Source organism: Aphelocoma coerulescens, chromosome 20, assembly GCF_041296385.1.
Source record: "Aphelocoma coerulescens isolate FSJ_1873_10779 chromosome 20, UR_Acoe_1.0, whole genome shotgun sequence".
Taxonomy (NCBI): domain Eukaryota; kingdom Metazoa; phylum Chordata; class Aves; order Passeriformes; family Corvidae; genus Aphelocoma; species Aphelocoma coerulescens.
The window spans coordinates 11888286-11906806 of record NC_091033.1 but is presented as its reverse complement, the minus strand read 5'-3'; the positions used below and the strand labels follow the sequence as shown (position 1 = coordinate 11906806).

The following is an 18521-nucleotide window of genomic DNA, read 5'->3' as shown; positions in this document are numbered from 1 at the left end:
ATCCTGATACAACATTAATTCCAAGTTGATTCTTCTGGTCTTAACTAACCTCTAGCTGCATGTCTGATGAGGTTTGCACAAAAGGTTTAGAAGTTCATTCTCTGGTTTAAAACATACAGAGAAGGGAGAGAAACATTTTTCTCCCCTCTCCAGCCTCTATGCACAGGTATATATGTGCACATACATACCTTAGGCAGGTTACAGTTCAAGGCACTGAATTTTGCCTTCTGCCAGTCTGATGGTCCATGAGATTTTCCTTGGTTTATTTGTTAAAATTTTGTCCAAGAACCAAGTTTTTAGCTGCTCCTGTTTCACTTTTGGTCCAGGGCCCTGGTAATAGGGGTCAGACCCTTCCCAGGGGCACTTGTCCCTTGAAGAGGCACCAAGGAAAGTGCTTTGGTTCTTTACATCAGCTGCTCTGTACTCAACAAGCTGGAAGATCACCTGGTGATCGAGGGGAGACAGATCAAAATACATAAGAAAGGAACATAGTATCAGTCACCCATTAGGATGAAGAAACTAGATGGTGTTTCCCTAGTTTTATGTCTATGATGTTTTTATTTTTATTTTTTCTCGAATGAGATGCAAGGTTCTGGCCTGAAATACATCCCCTGACTTCACTGGAAACAATCTTAAACCTTAATTCTGGATAAATTGAATTAAAGTGTTTGGGCCATGTTCAGCAGCCTGGATAGGCCATTAGCCAAAGGCTTTTGATTGGCTCTAGCACAATAATCACCTGATACCCTGATCTGGAAAAGAATTGTGTGAAATACTTTTCTAACTGTAACAGCTGAGCTTCTCTGAAGCCCTTAAGTTCCAGGTGTGCTGCAGCTCATGGTGAGTGCTTGGCACACTTGGGATTGGTTGCTCTGCCTGAATGCACAGGTGGATTGGGGAGGGGGCTGTGGGAGGTGAGCATTTATCTGGCAGCACTGGGGCTGGGGGCAAGAGCTTGGCTGGGAGCAACTGGGCACAGGCTCTTTAAGGTAATGGAGCTCTCTGGGTTTGTAGGGTCTTTATTAAACCTTATGATTTTAAGAGGGTTAAAGATTTATATGTATTTTGCTCTCTTGTTGTCTTTAGCCCCCTTTTTTCCCCTCTCCAATCTGTTTTGTCTGTTGCTCCAAGACATGAGTTGTGCCCCTCGGTGCAGAAATTGGTGTTATTGTGTCACAGTTGTGTGCTCAAAAGTTCTCCCACTTTTTATGTGTATATGGAGAGAGTTTAGTGTTTTATATCTGCTCCTCAGCTTTCCCAGTACTCAGGTTAGCCTATTAAATAGTCTTCTAAATATAAAAATACTTGATATATCAATATCTCCTCTTGGTCTTCCTTATATCAGATATTCTCAAAAGCAATATCCCACCCTTTCAGATCACAATTCTCCCTTTGTACCTCTATTTCCTTTATCACTGCTATCTTTAGGATCTTTTGTATCTCCTACTTGAGGGTTTTTTTCTATATTTATCAGATTCCCTTGTTCTCCCAAGAAGGGTTTGGTGGTTTTCCATTTTCATTTATTATTTGGTGAGTTTATTTCTGCTTTTTGTTCTGCCTTAATGTTAAAGATAAAAATTAATTCAAATAACAGAATATTTCCTTGGCCAATATCAATCTGTGGCATTGGTAAATGGTGGCATTTCTGTGTTAATCTATAGTTTACAGCAATCTCAGAAAATGGATTCTTTGTTTTGCTTTAGTGTTGCCTTTCAGAATTTGTTGTGCACTTTTTGACAAACTTTAAGTTTTTAAAAGTCAAGGATATTTCTCTAAAATTCTTAAGAATTAGTAGTTTACCATGATTTTCATGGTGGGTGTCTATGTGGGTGCAGAGACTTTTAAAATAAAATAAAGAGCGCATTAGCAGAAACTTTTCTATAATGAATGTAACACCCATTGTGCAAGGGCATGATGTGTGCCTGGTTATCTTTCTTTACTGAAGGCAGGCAGAAAACTCTCTGAGCCAGTGGGTGGAGGTCAGAACAACATCTGCTCTACCCATGGAGTATAATCTTTGCTGTTGCCTGGAGAATCAATTGAGCCTGTAATAAGGAGAACTCCAATATAGACAAGATGCACAGAACTTATTGATCAGAGCCTAAGTAAACCTGGCCATGGAGCCTGTGCTGAGGCTGGCTGTACCTTGGGCAATTTACTGCCCATGGAACACCTATTAGCAGCAGCTTTCCTGCTATGTTCAGGGATAAAAACAACCCAGGCTGCAAAGCCTTTAGTTAACAAATGATTTTATTTGTCTCAGTTGTAGCCAGGATCCTAATTGTTGTAATTATTGAGATGTAAGGGAAGATGCATAAGTTATTAAAATAGCAATGTATGTAACATTTCCTGGTGCAGAAGAATTGGTAAATAGAAAATTCAAATTTCTAAAGTGTTGTTATAAAGTAATTTTTTGAAAGAGAGCTTGTAAACTGATGAAATTAGGAAGCCAGTATCGAATAGCAAACACGTCAAAACCAGCCAGTTCTGGTAGAACTGTCTGGATCTTGAAAGAGAATTCCTAGTGTGACTTTAAGAGTAGTAAAATATCAGCAGCTTCAAATGAAGACTGATTATTCATCAAGGACGTTGCTTCTGACATCAATCTATACTATCTTCAAACAGTACCTTGTGCTGCTGGTGTATTTTAAATACACTTTTCGTGGCTGGTGGTGGTGGGGTTTTTTTGGTTGTGTTTCTATTTTGTTGGGTTTTGTGCCTTTGGTTTGGTTTTGTTTTGTCCTGCCTTATACACTAGAAAAGAACTTGTCCATCTTAAGGGACAGAGGTTATGGGAACAGCCTTAGGGTTGTGTGTGCTCTGCAATGCAGCACAGATAAGCCCTTGCTTGCCACTGTCAGCTTGAGAGGCTTCTGTAGCTCAGTGAGAGGAAAACACCAACTTCCACATCATGTGCTGGTTGCTCTTCATCTTCCTGCTGCCAAATTGGTAAAGCATGTTAGCTTTGACTGCAAAGGTGAATTTATGGGAAATCAATTCTGAAGCAGTTGTTCTGGGCAAGCAGTGTCTAATTCAGACCTGCTTAATTAGTAGCAGTTTTGCTTTCATTTTTAAACCCTGTGACTACGTGTGGAAATGGGAGAAGGTAAATCCAGCACTGGTCCCTGTTTGTGTGCTTCTCTAGAAAGAGGAATGAAAGCAGCTGATGGAGGCTGTGCACAGCACACCCAAATCCAGAATGACTTTTTTCTTTTTTTAACCTTCTGATTTTTTGTGGCTGTAATAGGTTCCTGTTACTTAAAATTAAAAGATTGTATTGCTAAATGCATTTAACTCTCACTAAAGCCAAAAATGTACAACTGAAAAATGCACTCTCCTTAATTACTACAATAAATGTTGTGTGTTTTGCTGTCAAGGTATCTGTGCATTTGAAATTTTCTATTACTCTTCCTCTTCTGAATACACACTCATGTGAATCTGTTTCTAAGAATTGCTTGCTCTCCATCATACCAAAATCTTTGCAAAAAGGAAGAAAAATTGGCTGTATTTATGTACCAAATCTGGTATTGAAACATGATTTAATTAGTCAATTTAAGAGGCTGTTAATTACAGAATGATTTTTAAAAAAAAATTCCCTGTAGCAGTGCTTAATTTAGCTGAAGGGTTTGGAATGAAATTTAAAAGCAATATCAGATAATGCATTGGAATTCAAAGAAAGTCACCAGTGTCTAGTGTACATTATAGGCTTTCATTTTGAATGGCTGCTGAGCCTCTTTAGGGACTGACCCTTCCTAATTCCATGAAAAAGGGTCTGCCTATCCAAAAAAGTCAGGAGACAAAGTGGGAGAGGATCTAGTGCCTGTCTCTGGTCCAGTGTAGGTGAAATGAGAACTCAGACTGGGTGTCTCACAAAGTCAACACACTCAGAGACCACCAGCCCTGTGTGTTTCAGGTCTCTGTGTGCACAAGAGCATTAATACAGCAGTTGCAAACTAAATATCTGAGGACACCAGAACGTAACCAGATGTGACGTGCACTTTACAGCTATACATAAGCTGAAAAACAAAAATCTAAGCGATAGCATATAATCAAGTTGTCAGACTGTTCCCTTCTACTTCACAATTTTAGGATATGATGCAAATGAGCTTTTAAAATCGATTTGGATTTGTCAACACTGTTAATGAAAATGTTAATGCCTTGTTAGCTGTCGACTAATGATAGTGGAGGTTCTCATTCCTCACTTAATGGTAGCACCAAATGTAAGAAATCCTGATTTATGGGCTGCAAATGGAGCCACAGAGTGAGCTTTCCTGCTCCCAGCACTCCCCTCCTGCCTGTGCTGTGCTGCACGAGGTGGGATATTGATGAATGGGTTTATGACTCATTTGGGGAGATCTATGAAGGCAGTTACTTCATAAGGTGCCATTTTATCACAGTTGTGTTCGACCCACTGCAGCTGACTCATTGATTGGAGTCAGCCAGGGGAAGTGAAAGGCACAGACTCAGGCAATGCTGGGGAAAGTGCTGATATTTGTATCTTTTTTATTTCTTCCAAAGACTCAACTTTTGACAATGTTCCAATGATTGCTTTATGGATGCCTAATTATTCTGTCATTAGATGAGGTTTTGTAATTCTGTTCGGAATGGCAAAGTCAGAGTTTAATGTTAGCAGATGCTGTTTTTCCTTTTTGGTGTTTTTTTTTCTTTCCTCCTTCTTTGGCAGTGTTTTTCTGATTTTTGATTGAAGAAATTGAACTTTGAATCTATACACATTCATGCATCATTTAGTTCGTAGACCTCTGCTCAATTACAATGCAGAGCAGAGACGTAGAGAGATCTGTGTGAGAACTCCTTTCCTGAAGAAATAATAACCAGCTTTAAATGCTGGTTTGTGGATGTGGTTTAGCATTATTGGCAAGATGAGCAATTAATGTTAAATGCTCTGTTGGCTTTCAGAACTCCACCTCATTAAAAAAAAAATCTAAATTTAATGCTGAAAAATTTTTAGGTTTAATATACAAAAAACTATTTTGGTCAGTGTTTGGCTTTGTTTTCCCACTGTCAGTGATAGGTAGCTGTTACTCTATGTGTGTAAGGTTAAAACCTTCTCAGCTCTGCTTAGCTCCTGAGCTTAATTTTGCCTTTGATTTGAATGATTGGAGTGTGTGGTTTCTTTATTTGCTTGTTTGTGGTTTGGGTTGAGTTCCTGGGTTTTGCAAGAGAAACTTTCTCTCATTCAAGAAATGAATTAAGATGTGCTGGATGTTTTTTATTTACTGTTTCCTGATTTAATGTGCTTCTCATTGCTCATATAAATGGTAGATGTCTGAACTAAACATGAAGGTTGTTTCTCAGGGTTCAAAATTAAGTATTTGGCATAAGAAGTGTCAGAAGCTACCCCAGTATGAACAGACTGGCACTCACTTCATGAGTGATGTTTAAAGGGAGAAATAAGTAACTGTATTCAGGGCATATATCCAGAAATTTCCTCTGGAATCTTTATTCAAAAATTAAACTGCTCATATTTATGTTCCTTAGAAATAGTACCTTTAAAAAGATATTAGTAAAGAGCAGAATTCTGTTCCTCTTCACTCATCCTTCTAAACACATGATGTACCAGAGCATTGAAAAACCAAGAAAAGAACGTTCCTGTTCATAGTGAATTGATACTGAAAACATTTGATAAAAGAACTGATTTGTCCTTTTCCCTGCTGGGTTTAGATTTCAGTTAACAAAAAGCTGTGCAGAAGTAGCTGGTCATATATCAAAGAGTTTAGCTCTAATAGGTCTTTGAACAGCTAGTGTAAACATCTGGGAATAGAGGTTGAAAGCAGAGATGTTCTTTTATAACAAGAGATGCCTTTTTAATCCTGGTTGGTGTTGTAAGAATGCTGTCAATATGCAGAAACTTGCTGTAGCTGGTGGCTTTATTAAGCAGCAGATTTGATGCCCATTTTTTGTTGTATTAGTATTATTGAAGTACACGCCAAAACAGACTTGGACTCCTAAATGGACATTGGAAAAGTCCTGAATTTTTGGTTAAATTTTGCTTGTATAGTCAATTTTGCTAATGTAAAACATTCTTCCATACAGGGGCTTTTTGTTTGTTTGTTTTTCCTTTTCCCAGTTGGGAAGGAGTTTGCAATCAGCAAAACTTTCAAAGTTTAGTAGAAGAATAAACTTCTTACTGTTTGTAACGTTGTGCTAAATTATAAACTTACTTCACATTAGTATTAGGTTTTCTTATGAAAATGATTTTTATTTATATTGCAGGTTTATTTCCCAGGTACGTTTTTTTACTGCAACTAAGGGAAGTGTTTCTATATGATAAATCCAATTTGTAGTTTGTAGAACTCAAGGTTGCTTTTATTCTAGATAATTGATTAACCTTTGGTTACTTTGATTCTTCTGGAGAAAATAAGTGCCACTCTCCCTTGTGCCCACCTTATTTTGTTTTACTCAAGTTAGGCTAAAGTGTTCAGACTGAAGAGACAATGGTTTTGGTTTGGTTTTTCTTTTTTTTCATGAGGAAATGTTAGGGCTCCTCAATGCTTAGAGAAGAGTTTTATTGAGCAGAGCTCCTAAAGAGAGGACAATTTAATTCATAAGGAAATCGAAAAGCATCTGATTAGTGTAATAGCAAACTGCAGTTCTCAGAGGGAGAAGCACACATATTTACTGGTTTCTAGCAATGCCTCAAATGCTTTCTCTGTACTTTGGTTTATTATGAAATCATTTTTCTCAGTACTATGACCTAATCTTTCATTATTCTGCTAAAGAATTCAATTTAATCTGACTGTAGCTTTAATATAATATTTTGATCAAGAACACATACACTTTGTGAAAATGGATGCTTTACTGTTTCATCCAATTGTAGCAGCAAACTGTTCTTGCTCATCTGATGAAAGTTGTTCAAAAGAAGTGCTAAAGGTAACCTAAGGCCTCTGGTTTGTTTGGGAGTGTTTGTCTTCTGCACAAATGTGGCCTGATTTATATTTAGAATTTGCTTGAAGAAGGTTCAGATCATCAGATGTACCTAAAAAGTGATTCTGGACAAAGACGTTTTTTTCAAGTGGACAAAACATATTTTAAACTAATCCCATGTTTAGAAAAATTTACCATTGTCTGATCACTCAAGTAGCCAGAACCAGTTTTATAAACCATCCCAGCACAAGCTCTGTCTGCCCTGAGGTGTTACATGGGACAGCATGAGCACAAAAAGGGTGGAGTCCTCTCCTGAGCACCTTCAGGATTCCTTTGGGGGAGCACCTGGGGAGGAGTGGAGCTCTGGGCAAGGGTGTGTTGCCTCTGCTGGCAGTGCACGGGAGGGGAAGGGGCAGTGGAATGCATGTCCCTGCCTTGGGATCTCTGGAAAGTTATCTGGACTCATCTCAACTATTTTAGAGCTGGCCTGTTGTCTCCTACTTTTGCTAAGAGTGGCTTTCTGCCTCTTTTGTGTTTTGGCTCCTCACATCTTCACTCCTATTTGTCTGTTACCCTGTTGTGAGCCTGGGAGAGATGAAAAGAGAAAGGCAGAGGAAATTTGCTTTAGATCGTTCAACACCCCTTGTTTGAGAGCCACAGTCTGAGCATGAAAATAATCTCAAGAGAGGGCAGCTGAGCCATTTGAAAAAGAACCTAATTTTGATGCAATCCAAGTGATAATTGGGCTACTCAGGAAAAGCAAAGCACCAGGTGTTTGACAGTGTTCCTGCTGAATCAGGGAATGCATAAGGGGCTAAGGAAGTCAAAGACTTCACAAATGAGTTCTGTTGCTTTAGGAGAGAGGTGTTGGTGAAAAAAGAAAACAAACAACCAAGAAATTAAGACAGGCAGATGTAAACATACATACTTTTCTGTTACCTTGCAGAGAGCTCCTCTTTTAAAGGCCTATATTTCTAAGACATTTGTTATTATATAGAGGAGCTGAAATCAAGGATTCTACCACAATAGATTCTTGTAGGACAAAACCTTTCAGTTGATCAGCTAATCAAGGCAGGCTGGAGATTCCTTGGATACACATATTTCTCTTAAATTCTAATATATGTTGTATATAAGCAGTAAGGAATCTAGGGCTGTGCCTGGTCCAGCAGAGTGCACGAAATCAGCTTTTGTAAGGCCACCATGGTGTGTTTCCCATGTTTAGGGAAGAAACTGTAATTGTGTTTTCCCTCTGCTTTGCCTCTTCTTTGACTGTTACCTTGCGCATTAAAAAAATACACATGTACACAGCCAATATTTTTAAAAGAGGCTTTTATGAAATCAAAGATAGTCAGCTGATATCTCTTAAAAACAGCATATTTGGAGCTGCCTGTGTTGGGTATCATCAGATTTAAAATGTATGGCAAGTAAATAACATAAAACTGATGAACCAGAAAATAAAAAGGGTACGCATGCTTTATTTTGTTAGTCAGCACAGCAGTAAAATACCTGAGATGTTGAGATGTTGTCTCCTGATATAAAGGTAAAAGTGCATCACTCATAACAATATCACAACAAGGCAGAGAGAAAGTTTGTCCTGTGTTCATATTTCACTGCTGACTTGACAACACACAATTATTTTGGTTTGGCTGGGGAGTAATATTAAGACCCCTTCCTTTCTTCAGAGATTTGGGCACTTAACACAATCTATTCTCAGTATGTACCAGGTGCTAAAATATACCCTGTACCTAAAGTGCTGTGGCTCACCACATCTGACACATCGAATGTGGAGCTTTGAATACAAAGGTCTGATGAGGTGACACAGTACAAATCACAACCAATGTTTTGGGAAGAAAGGCTTTCAGATGTTGTTTTCCTGAGCTTAAAAGTTTTATTTCCAAATCCTGACTTTGTCTGTGGTTGGTTTTAGGGAGCAGGTTGGCAGTGTAAAGGTGACACTACTCTAAGCTTTAACTGACAGTTTCGACAGGTCATGCATTCCGAATAAGTAAATAATATAAATACTTACATGTATTGTTCAGTTTTCACTGCTGAAATTCTACCTTCACAAGCAAATTATTTTCTCTAAGCACTACAGAGAGACACCTTTTTGTTCTGCTGCTTAAGGTGAAATTTAAGCCTGCAAGATTGAACTCCTAACCACTCAAAGCAGCAAAATCATAGTGCCAATAAATTAACTGTGGTGCTGAATTAACAGAATTCTGCCACTCTGTCCTTTTCCTCTGAGCTCAAGGACAGCAGAGGGAGACCAGGCAGCATCAGATGTCAGGGAAGCACCTTTGGAGCACCCATGGATATATGGGGTGCTGTTAGTGTGGGAATGTTCTATAGGCAGGGTGATGGATAGATGGCTGAATATGATCTACCTCCTATCACAGCTGGACAAAATCACCTGAAGCAGGAGAAGGTTTTTTTTTTTCCTGCCATGATGTATAGTTTATAGGCAAAAAAAGATATATTTGAATGTTTATAAGTGGGTGTTATGAATGCTCCTGGCCTTAAACACTGGCAAGTTATTGCTGTGTGCAAACATCCTTTACTGGAGGCAATGTTTGCTTCAAAATAAAGCCTCCCACTCTGTCTTGTGAGCAGTCCAAGACTGTCTTCTGCAGTGAGAGTGGTGATCTGAGGAATCTATGTATAGCCACAAGCTCGGTGGTGTTTGGAATTGTTGGTATTAAAAAGGCTGTAGATACAAACCCCGTATTCTCTGACTGGAGTATCTGAGTGATGCTTTCCTGATTTAATAAATTATTCAATTGGGAGAACCCATATCCTTTAGGTGTCTGGTAAATATTGAATTTTTGACAGGCTTTGCAATTCTATTTAAAAGGACATGCATTTTTAAAAAAAAAAAAAAAGAAATAAAAGAATTTTTTTTTCTTCCTTCTCTCACGTTTTCTGTCACCTGCTTTGCGTTTATATTTCTTTCTCAGGAAAGATTTTTAGATTTTGCTTGCATGCCTTCTGCTACCATGCTTCTCTCTGAGAGAACACCTTACATCTTTGAAAAAACTGGAATAGCAGCACCAACTGGGCACTGGTGCTTGTTTTCTTCAAATAATACTTAATGGGAACTTAAATCACCAGGTGGGTAAGTGCAGAAATTATGGCAATTTGCCCAGTTGCAGGAATAGCTTTAGATTTGTCCCTAAGTTTGTTCTGGCATAATTCCTAATTCATCTGCCAGCTGGTCAGCCATACCCTTGATTGCTGTTTCTGCAGGTGCCAACTCCATCCCTACTGCAGGTATCTCTATTTATTTACCTATTTAAAGGTTCAGTTGCTTTAAGGCTTTTTCTCTTCAGATGTGATACTCATTTTGCAAAGGTAGTTACTTGTTGTTAGAGAGAGCAGCAGAGCCTGGTACAGAGCCCATGGAGTCCACAGGAAGGTGAATGCTTTGCTCAAAATATAGATCTGTTATGATTCTTCTGGTCTTCCTGGTTAGACTAATGTTAATCTCCCAGGAAGGCTTATAAGGTTATTTTTCATGTTTGATTTTCCTTCTGCTGCCTTCTTTAAAAGGAGAGGGGGAAAAAATACCCCTAAATTATTTTATCTACTTTATTCCAACTTTAACAATTTTATACAGTGGAACTCCAGAGTATCTCAAGCTGCTCATATTTGAAATGAAAACCTCTGCAATTTGTAAACTGTCAAACTTAATACAACATCTTAGTGTTAATAGGATTTTATTGACTTCTACCATCAGCAGAGGAAGAGGTTGATAAAGTGCCACAAAGGAAATGAAGATACAATACTCATTTTACTTGCATCTCCAGAGCTGTGTAAATCTGATTGCTGAATTTATGGTAATCCAGCTCATTGGCCATTGCTCTTCTGGGGAAGTGGGGACACGAGAGGATTTCTGGAAATGAGAATAACTTTACAGACCTGCAAAATCAGACTTTGTGGAGATTTTGTGGGAACAGATTAAAGTCCTGGTGGCCAGTTGCTGTGAGAGAACACAAGGCTGCACTGTATTATTTATTTCATATGTTTTTGCTGATATTCTTCCTGCTTTCCTTTTCTCTGCTCCCACAGGCAGCTTCATTTGCACAGCTATTTTCGAGTGTTGTTGATAGAATTAGTGGAGTAGAATGAACAAGACTAAGAATATTAAGAAAGTGAAGCCAAGTGACAATGTGAACCTTGTGACACTTGCAAATTAAGCTGCTTTTTTCCCCCTCTCTGTGTTCACTGAAGGCACAGGCTTTAAAATTTGTGGGGATTGAGGAGAGGTTGTAAATTAAATGCAACACCAAGGCCCTTGGAGATTAGGAAAAAAACCCCCCATGAGGTGAAAAGTATTAATCATAGCACCAATCAGTTCTGTTTGCCAGAGACACAAACATGGGCCTTTGCCTTTTTAAAGGGGATGGGTATTTGAAGTAAGGGTTACAGCTTTTTGATGTTTTAACCATTCTGTAAATGTGGAATTGAAATAGCTCAGTTGTTTTAACAGTAAATTTTACTTAACTAAAAGTAATAGCAAAAGTTTACTACATTTCATCATCTTATTTTCTAGAGTATTTAAATGTCAAAGATTTATAACTTATAAAGCCAGAAGTATTTCAGGTTAAGGGAAATCTTTACTAATGAAATATCAGTTTACTCTGATATGAGTATATACTCTGCTGATAACAATAGCATTTAAATACCCATTTTTTGATACCAAGACACAAATTTTTGTTTTCTGACCCCTTTAATTTTGTTGCTAATTCTCTAAGTCTCTAGCTCTTCTAATTTAATCCAAATGAAGAACCACAAACTTTCCTTTTAAATAAAAAATACTTGAGGTTTCTGAAGGAACTGTTCCCTTTACAAGGGGTCTCAATTGCAAGAGGGGTTGCTGGCATTTGTTTTCTTGCTTCTCCACATTTATTTCCTCCTGTATGTGCATCTTGGAATCTCACATATTGATTCCAGCTCTCAGATTGCTCTCATGCAGGTACTGCAGCAAGACCCTGACAATATCTGAATATACTGACGTGTTTTACAAACATATTCTCTTCACCCCAGTGTGATCTAAAAGCTATACTGGATTTCCTGCATCACTTCTGGTTTGTGGGATAAGTTCATTTAATAAGGATCAGAAATTTAAAAAAAAAAAAAAAAAAGGCAGCAGATAAAGCACATTACTAACCCGACTTTCCCCAGTTGTTATAATTTCCTATATTTGTTAAATTTCCACAAGTGATCTCCAGTCCTACTGAAGGAAAACATATGTTGCATAATTCATTGAGCCCCAAAGGCTTTTTACATATATTATTTGTGGTGGGGGAAGGGGGGGGGAGTCTGTTTAACACCCAGGGCAAATGATTTCAGTATAATTAAGGAAATGAATTGTGGCAGCTAAATTGCAAAAATTGAATAACTAAATCACAGTGATCTCTTCTTCTTTTTTTTTTTTTTTTAATTCTTTCCCCCCTTTTGCTTCAGGACAAATTCCAAATGGCCCAGGCAGAAACTCCATTTCCTGCCTGGGTTTTTTTTTCAGTCTATCACGTGCCTTTTGTGACAGAGTTTTACCACTCAAACTAAAACTAAAATTACTGTGTGTAAATATGGGTACAACTTCCCCTTGTGCTCTTCCAGAGCAGAGGAAAACTTCTAAAAGGTATCGTGGCACAAAGGATTCTTAGATCTGCTCATACAAAATATTTCTTCAGAGCCCTAAGAGGGGAAGTGAGTCAAGCACTTAAACACAAATATAGGAGGATTCTGGGGGATGAAGCCAAAGATTCTCCATCATTCAGACCATACAGGTCTCCACAAGGAGCTATTCAGGTCTGCATGAGGAACTCAACATGTTAAAATCTTCGGAGCATTCAAGCTCCCAAGAAAAATCCAATGAATTATTTAGGTAGAAAGGAATTATGGTTTGGCGAACATTCACACAGCTGAACAAAATGAATTAGGAAAACAATTAATTTATGCTGAATATAGGCTTTTTGGCTGAAGGGAAATTTCATCCAGCAGCTGTCTCACACTAAAGCAAATAAATGGCAGATCACTATTTTTTAACATTAAGACATTGCCTAGCGGTGTTTTAATTCAAAGGAACATGTAGCAATCAATAAAGGGAGCACTTTTATCTTCATTGATTCTTTCTTGACAAACATCCGTTTTACCTCTCCACCTAATGTTTGCTGCTTGATAAAAATGGAATGGAATTATTCATGTAATGTGAAAGACTGTTAGACTGGATTTATTAATACCCATGATCTGATTTTTGCTTATCTCTTTATAAATGGAGGCCACTGCCACAGGCTCTCCTGTATTTGCTGCCCTCTGACACAGAGTGTCATCAAAGCTGTTCTTCTGTCAGCATTTATATAGAATGTGTAGGAGTGTGAAGGTTTGGGACATAATGGATGGCAGGCTGCATTTAAGAAATTCTCTTGAACAACAATGGAATAGCAACCCTCCTAACAGGAATCAATAATTTGGTTACTGTGTATGAGTATGAAATAAAGGGATTCAGAGAGAGGTCTTGCTCAGCTTGCTCAAGTTTCAGTGACCTTGTTGATAGGGTGTTTGAAGTGTGCTTGAGCATTATGATAAAGCAGAGGGATTAATGAATTGCTTTTGAGAATCCTTTTCCCATTCATGTAAACTTATTTTTTTAAATTGATGGGTTTTACAATAACGTGATTCATAGAACTGAATACATTTTTTAATTTGAAAATATACCTCATTTTGAAGCCAACCCATCCTCCAGCCCACACATCTTAATATGGTGTGTTGTATGTTAGATATACTCAGGACAGTATTTATCTAGATATGAGAATGATTCATAACACTGAGCTTGTCTTTGAGATGTGTTTTGAGAGCTCTGATGGTACCTGCAGGTGAGACATTGTCAGCTCCAACAAAGCCATGGTGCTGCTGCTGGCACCCAGACAGTGTGAGCAAGGACTGTGGAATGGGGGCTGCTGTGGAGGCTGGGTGAGGAACAGTGAACTTCCCTGTCTGGCAGACTGTAAGGCTTAAGATTCTTCCATTTTCATTGTGTATGGTCTTTGCACTTCCCAAACAGAACAAACTTAATAAAATCTGAATTATTGAGGGACACAAGTTTTTCCAAAACATGAAATGTTCTGCTAGGATTTGAAGGAGCTTTGCTGGGAAAAGATGCTCTCCTTACCAGGACATAGAGATTCCTGCTTAAAATGCCAACATAAAATAATAATTTATGTTCTCAAGTATTGCCAGGTACCTGGCACCCTGTGGGTGCTGCAAGGTTAATCATGTGGCCAGGGAGATGTTCTAACTGTGCAGAAAACGTGCAGAGGCAATTCAGGATGTGTGCTTTCAGAAAATGTTTCTGGAGTGGCAGGTGAGCATGTAAAATGAAAAAGAATGTGTTTTGTGCCTTGCATGTGACTTCCCTTTTTAACTGTCTGATTTTTAACATAGGATTTTCTTGTGTTATTAATGGTAAAGCAGTGTAAACACTGTGGTCTCTTAGGAAAGTTCAGCAATGGTGTTATAGAATTCACTACAGCACAATCGCATTACTGGCTACATCTGATTTATTTTTTGTGGTTTCAAAATGCCTTCTGTGGCTCTTTCACAAGTTTCTCTCCTTTCATCTCAGGAAATTAGTCCACTTTAATCAGACAAAATTGTGTATTTCATGAACAACAGGGTGTTACTTAGCAGACGGGCTTTTATTCCTTTAATTCAGAAGAAAAAATGCCTACTGAGATGCAGTTTAATATTTTCATATAACCTAGTTACAATCTATTTTCACGTATTTTATCCACCTAGAGTGTCCTTTTGCTCTGGCTGCCCCCTTCTTTGCTGGAGCAGTTGATCTGTGGGGAAAAAAAAGCTTTCTACAGTAATGCCCATAATTAGAATGTAATATTGATATAATTAGTCTGGGATATAATATTGGGTTAATCTTTATAGAACAAAGTTTTTGCTGGAGCCTTAGTTTCAGCACTTTTCATTTTAAAATGAAGCAACAAACCATAAAGGAAAGAGAACAATGCAGATCAAGCTAAGGCATAAGTTGCTATTTCAGTCCTTTCTATGCAATAGCAAAAAGTGCATTTCTCATTATTTCAGGAATAAACATGTCATCTCCAGGAAAGGAAAGTGTGAGGTGTAAGCCTGGGAAAATGACGACTGCAAGCAAATGATTAAAGGTTAAGCACATGCTCTGAAGTTACACAGACAGTTCTCCCCTGGAGCTGGTTTGGCAGATTTTAGGTCGGCCAAGAGATTTTCATCAAAAGAGTTGGTTCTTTAGCACTAAAAGAAAATGAGTTCTTGTCTCTCTCAGCTTCCTGGTGTTTGGTGGTTTGATAAGATCATCTGTCATGACCTGAAATAACCTGTGATGGATTCTAATTACCACCATCCCTGAGTTTCATGATCACTTCAGTTTTTAGTGAGAACCTCCAACGTGATCAGGAATGCCTTTTCTGTACTGCAATTCTTTAAAAAGATTTCCCCCCTTGCTCTGCAATGCACTCAAGGAACAAATTGCCTGGTTTTAAACTCAGAAGCATTAAGAGGAGTGAAGAAATGTATTCCAACCTCTTAAACCAAGAGCTGAATATATAACCTTGATTTACGGATTTGAAAGCTTTGAAATAATATTTATGGTCCATACCTCAGGTTTGTGTAATTCCACTGGAATGCCTAGCTGTTTGTTTGGGGTTGTCTTTTGTTGTTTTTATTTAATGTAAGAAATCCTGGTAAAGTCAAACTCTTGAAATGCAAGATTTGCTATTGGAAAGCAAGGGCCATGAACTCTGTGAAACAATGACCTGTGTCAGGAAGGGACTGCTGCAGTCCCTGTTAGTTGAGTTTGGGTGAACTCTATTACCATGGACATTTGTCTCCACTTGGAGAACATCTGAGAGGGAGGGCTGTGATATTTTTGTGTCAGACACGAAGCCTAGAGCGAGTATCTGCCAAGTTACTCAAGTGCACATGTATCCAGTGTCTCCCACTTATGTCACTTTTATGCAGAAAAGACAAAAAATTTCGTAATTCCCAAGTTATGCTACATTTGCTGTAGTGTTTCAATTTGTTTCATTTCTCTGAGCAAGACTTTTAAAACAGAGTGTGCATATATGTGTGTATATATGCATACATTGACTTTTCTCCTTTTATATAAACAATATATTGCTCTAAAATTGAAAAATAGAGTGAATCAATGTTTGGAACACACAGCTTGAATCTGAAATAATCTGTGGGTGACTGGGTTTTGTAAAGCATTCTGCAGTGTTTCCATCTGTAACTGCTTGTTTGAGAGGAAGCAGTTCTGTGTCTGTGAAATCAGCACCTAGAAAAAAGATTTTGAAAGTGCTGCAATGAGCATCAAATTGTCTGCTTATGTCCCTACCCTGTTCAGGTAGTCCTGTAGCCTCACAGTTAAACAACCAGCTTGAGAAATTTCATTACAAATAATAATTCTTCTGTGAAAGTACTTAGTGATTCATAACATGAAATGAGTTTTTATTCCTGTATTGGCCAGAGTAATTCATAGGGCAGTGCTGTGACTCTGGGCCCTGAGATCTTCAGTAGGACCTGTGCTTTGGTCTTTGGGTTGTTTGGCTTCTGGCTATTGGATGTAAAGCTGGTAGCAGAGGAGCTGAAAATCTTGCTAGAATCAGACTTAACCTCCTTCCCTTGGAAACCTAGAGTTTTACCAAGTTCACAGCATTTGCTTCCTTGCTTCCAAGCAGCAAAGCTGTCCAAGTGTTTGAGGGAATTAGTTCAAGGTGAACTACTAAACATTTGAGGGCTTGTTTATTATACAGAGCACATCCCGACAAATTTGGTCTAGATATGTCAAGTAAGCAGAAGAAAATATTCCTAAAGAAAAGGCATTTTCTTGTGTTTGGTGGCTTGGATTTTCTTCCCTTCCTCTTCCCCTGTTTCATAAAACCAGAGTTCACCATTTGTGTGTAACCCCAACTCATCATCATCCCCCACGACCCCCAAAACCACGCCTGTGAATGTTTTAAATGAATAACCTTTTCCCCATTGCAGTTATTCTGGTGGAAGTTTAAAGCTGAACTTTGTACTAAAATGGTAGTTTTGTTGAATCAATAAGCTTCTATCCATTTTTCATCTCTAGTTCTAGAGGAAGCTTGTTTGCACTGTTTGGTTTACTTTGAATGTTAAATATCAAATCAGCTTGACATACAAGCTAAAACTTGGGCAACACCTCCATGTTTCTCAAAATGAGTTTTAAATTGTTTTCTTTAAGCTGAGATTAAATATGCATTGGTTTAGGTTCATTGTTCTTTACCCTAGCTGTTTTTTTTTTTTTCCTGCCTCAACTCCAAGAAAATGGATTAGAAAATTTACAAAACAAATCACAAAGTTTCAAAAAGACTCATTATTTGCATCTTGGATCCTGTTCCACAAAGCATAAGTTGTTTTTTTACATATATTCACACATATATAAACATGTCACCTGATGACTGTGTTTGATTAAAAATACTGATACACTATTCTTCAGTGTTTTAATTGTTATTTTTCATAGACTCTTCCTTGCTTTGGGTGTTGGTTTTTCTGTGGCTTTAAGTGGCTTTTGCACGTAACACCATAAACCCCAGCACAACATACAGGACACAATGTCTCCCAACAGCAATGCCTAGAAAAATGCTTATCAAGCTGACAATGTTTTAAAAGCAAGGGAAGCATTTATCTTCTATTAATTTGAGGCATATCCAACAGTTGTTCTGATATTCAGAAATAATGATTAAACAAAAGACAGGAGTTTCATGATAGAAGCAAACACTGAGGTGTTTCCCCAGTTATAACTGTTTAGGTCCTTTCAGGTCATGCTCTCAGCCTGAAAAGACTTTCCCCAAGACATTCAGGAGACTGAAGCTCACTGCCTTATTTCCACTGAAGTGCCTGAATTTTTTTGTAAAATGAAAATTAAATCAGGTAATTTAGGAGTCTAATCCTCAGCACTCGTGGAGCAAATCTTCTGTGTCTTAGTGGAACAAATTATCCTGCCTGTTTCAGGTATCGCTTCCTGCTCATTGGGGTTAGATGAAAAATAAATGTTGCTGATGGATGGGGAAGCATCCCTGCAGGCACAGGAGTGAGGCCAGCTCTGCACCAGCTACCCAGATGTGGCTGTTTCCCTGGCATCCTGTCTCAGCAGCAAGGTTGGAGTTTTCTGCTGAAGAGGGGCCCTTTTCATCTCTCTGGTGTTTCATTTGATGCATATTTTAGAAACTCATGTCACTTACAATACTGAAGATGGATTTCTTGTGCTCCTCATCTCTCCCCAAAGTGGTGAGTAGCACCAGCCCTGCTTTAGACATTTCCCTACCCTCCATGAACTTTAGTATATAGTCCCACCCCAGCTTGTTCTATTCCATATTGCAATGCTAATATTTATTGGATTATTTATTGTAACATCCTCACACTAAATTTTCCATCAGATAATACTATACCTTGCAAAATAATTTATGGACTCTTTGCATGTTTTTCTTCTCTTTTGAACTCTTCTGTTTCTTCTGTGCTGGCTAGGTATATATCACTTTGGTTTATCACTGTAACTGAGCAATGTAATAAAGCATTCCCTTGTTTCACTCCTCTGTTTTCTCCTTTAAATTATACATCCT

At 38.2% G+C, this 18521-nt stretch overlaps 1 long non-coding RNA gene across 11 annotated transcripts in view; it reads left to right on the top strand.

Moving 5' to 3' along the window:
• Positions 1 to 876: 876 nt before the first annotated feature.
• LOC138121040 (uncharacterized) overlaps positions 877 to 18521 on the top strand; it is a 174919-nt gene continuing 157274 nt past the window's right edge. For 8 of the 11 annotated variants that reach the window (XR_011156051.1, XR_011156052.1, XR_011156055.1 and 5 more), the window contains exon 1: positions 885 to 989. This is a non-coding gene — a long non-coding RNA (uncharacterized lncRNA). Of the gene's footprint in view, positions 990 to 18521 lie in introns of all 11 variants that reach the window. The other 3 variants (XR_011156050.1, XR_011156048.1, XR_011156049.1) reach the window with 2 other exon arrangements.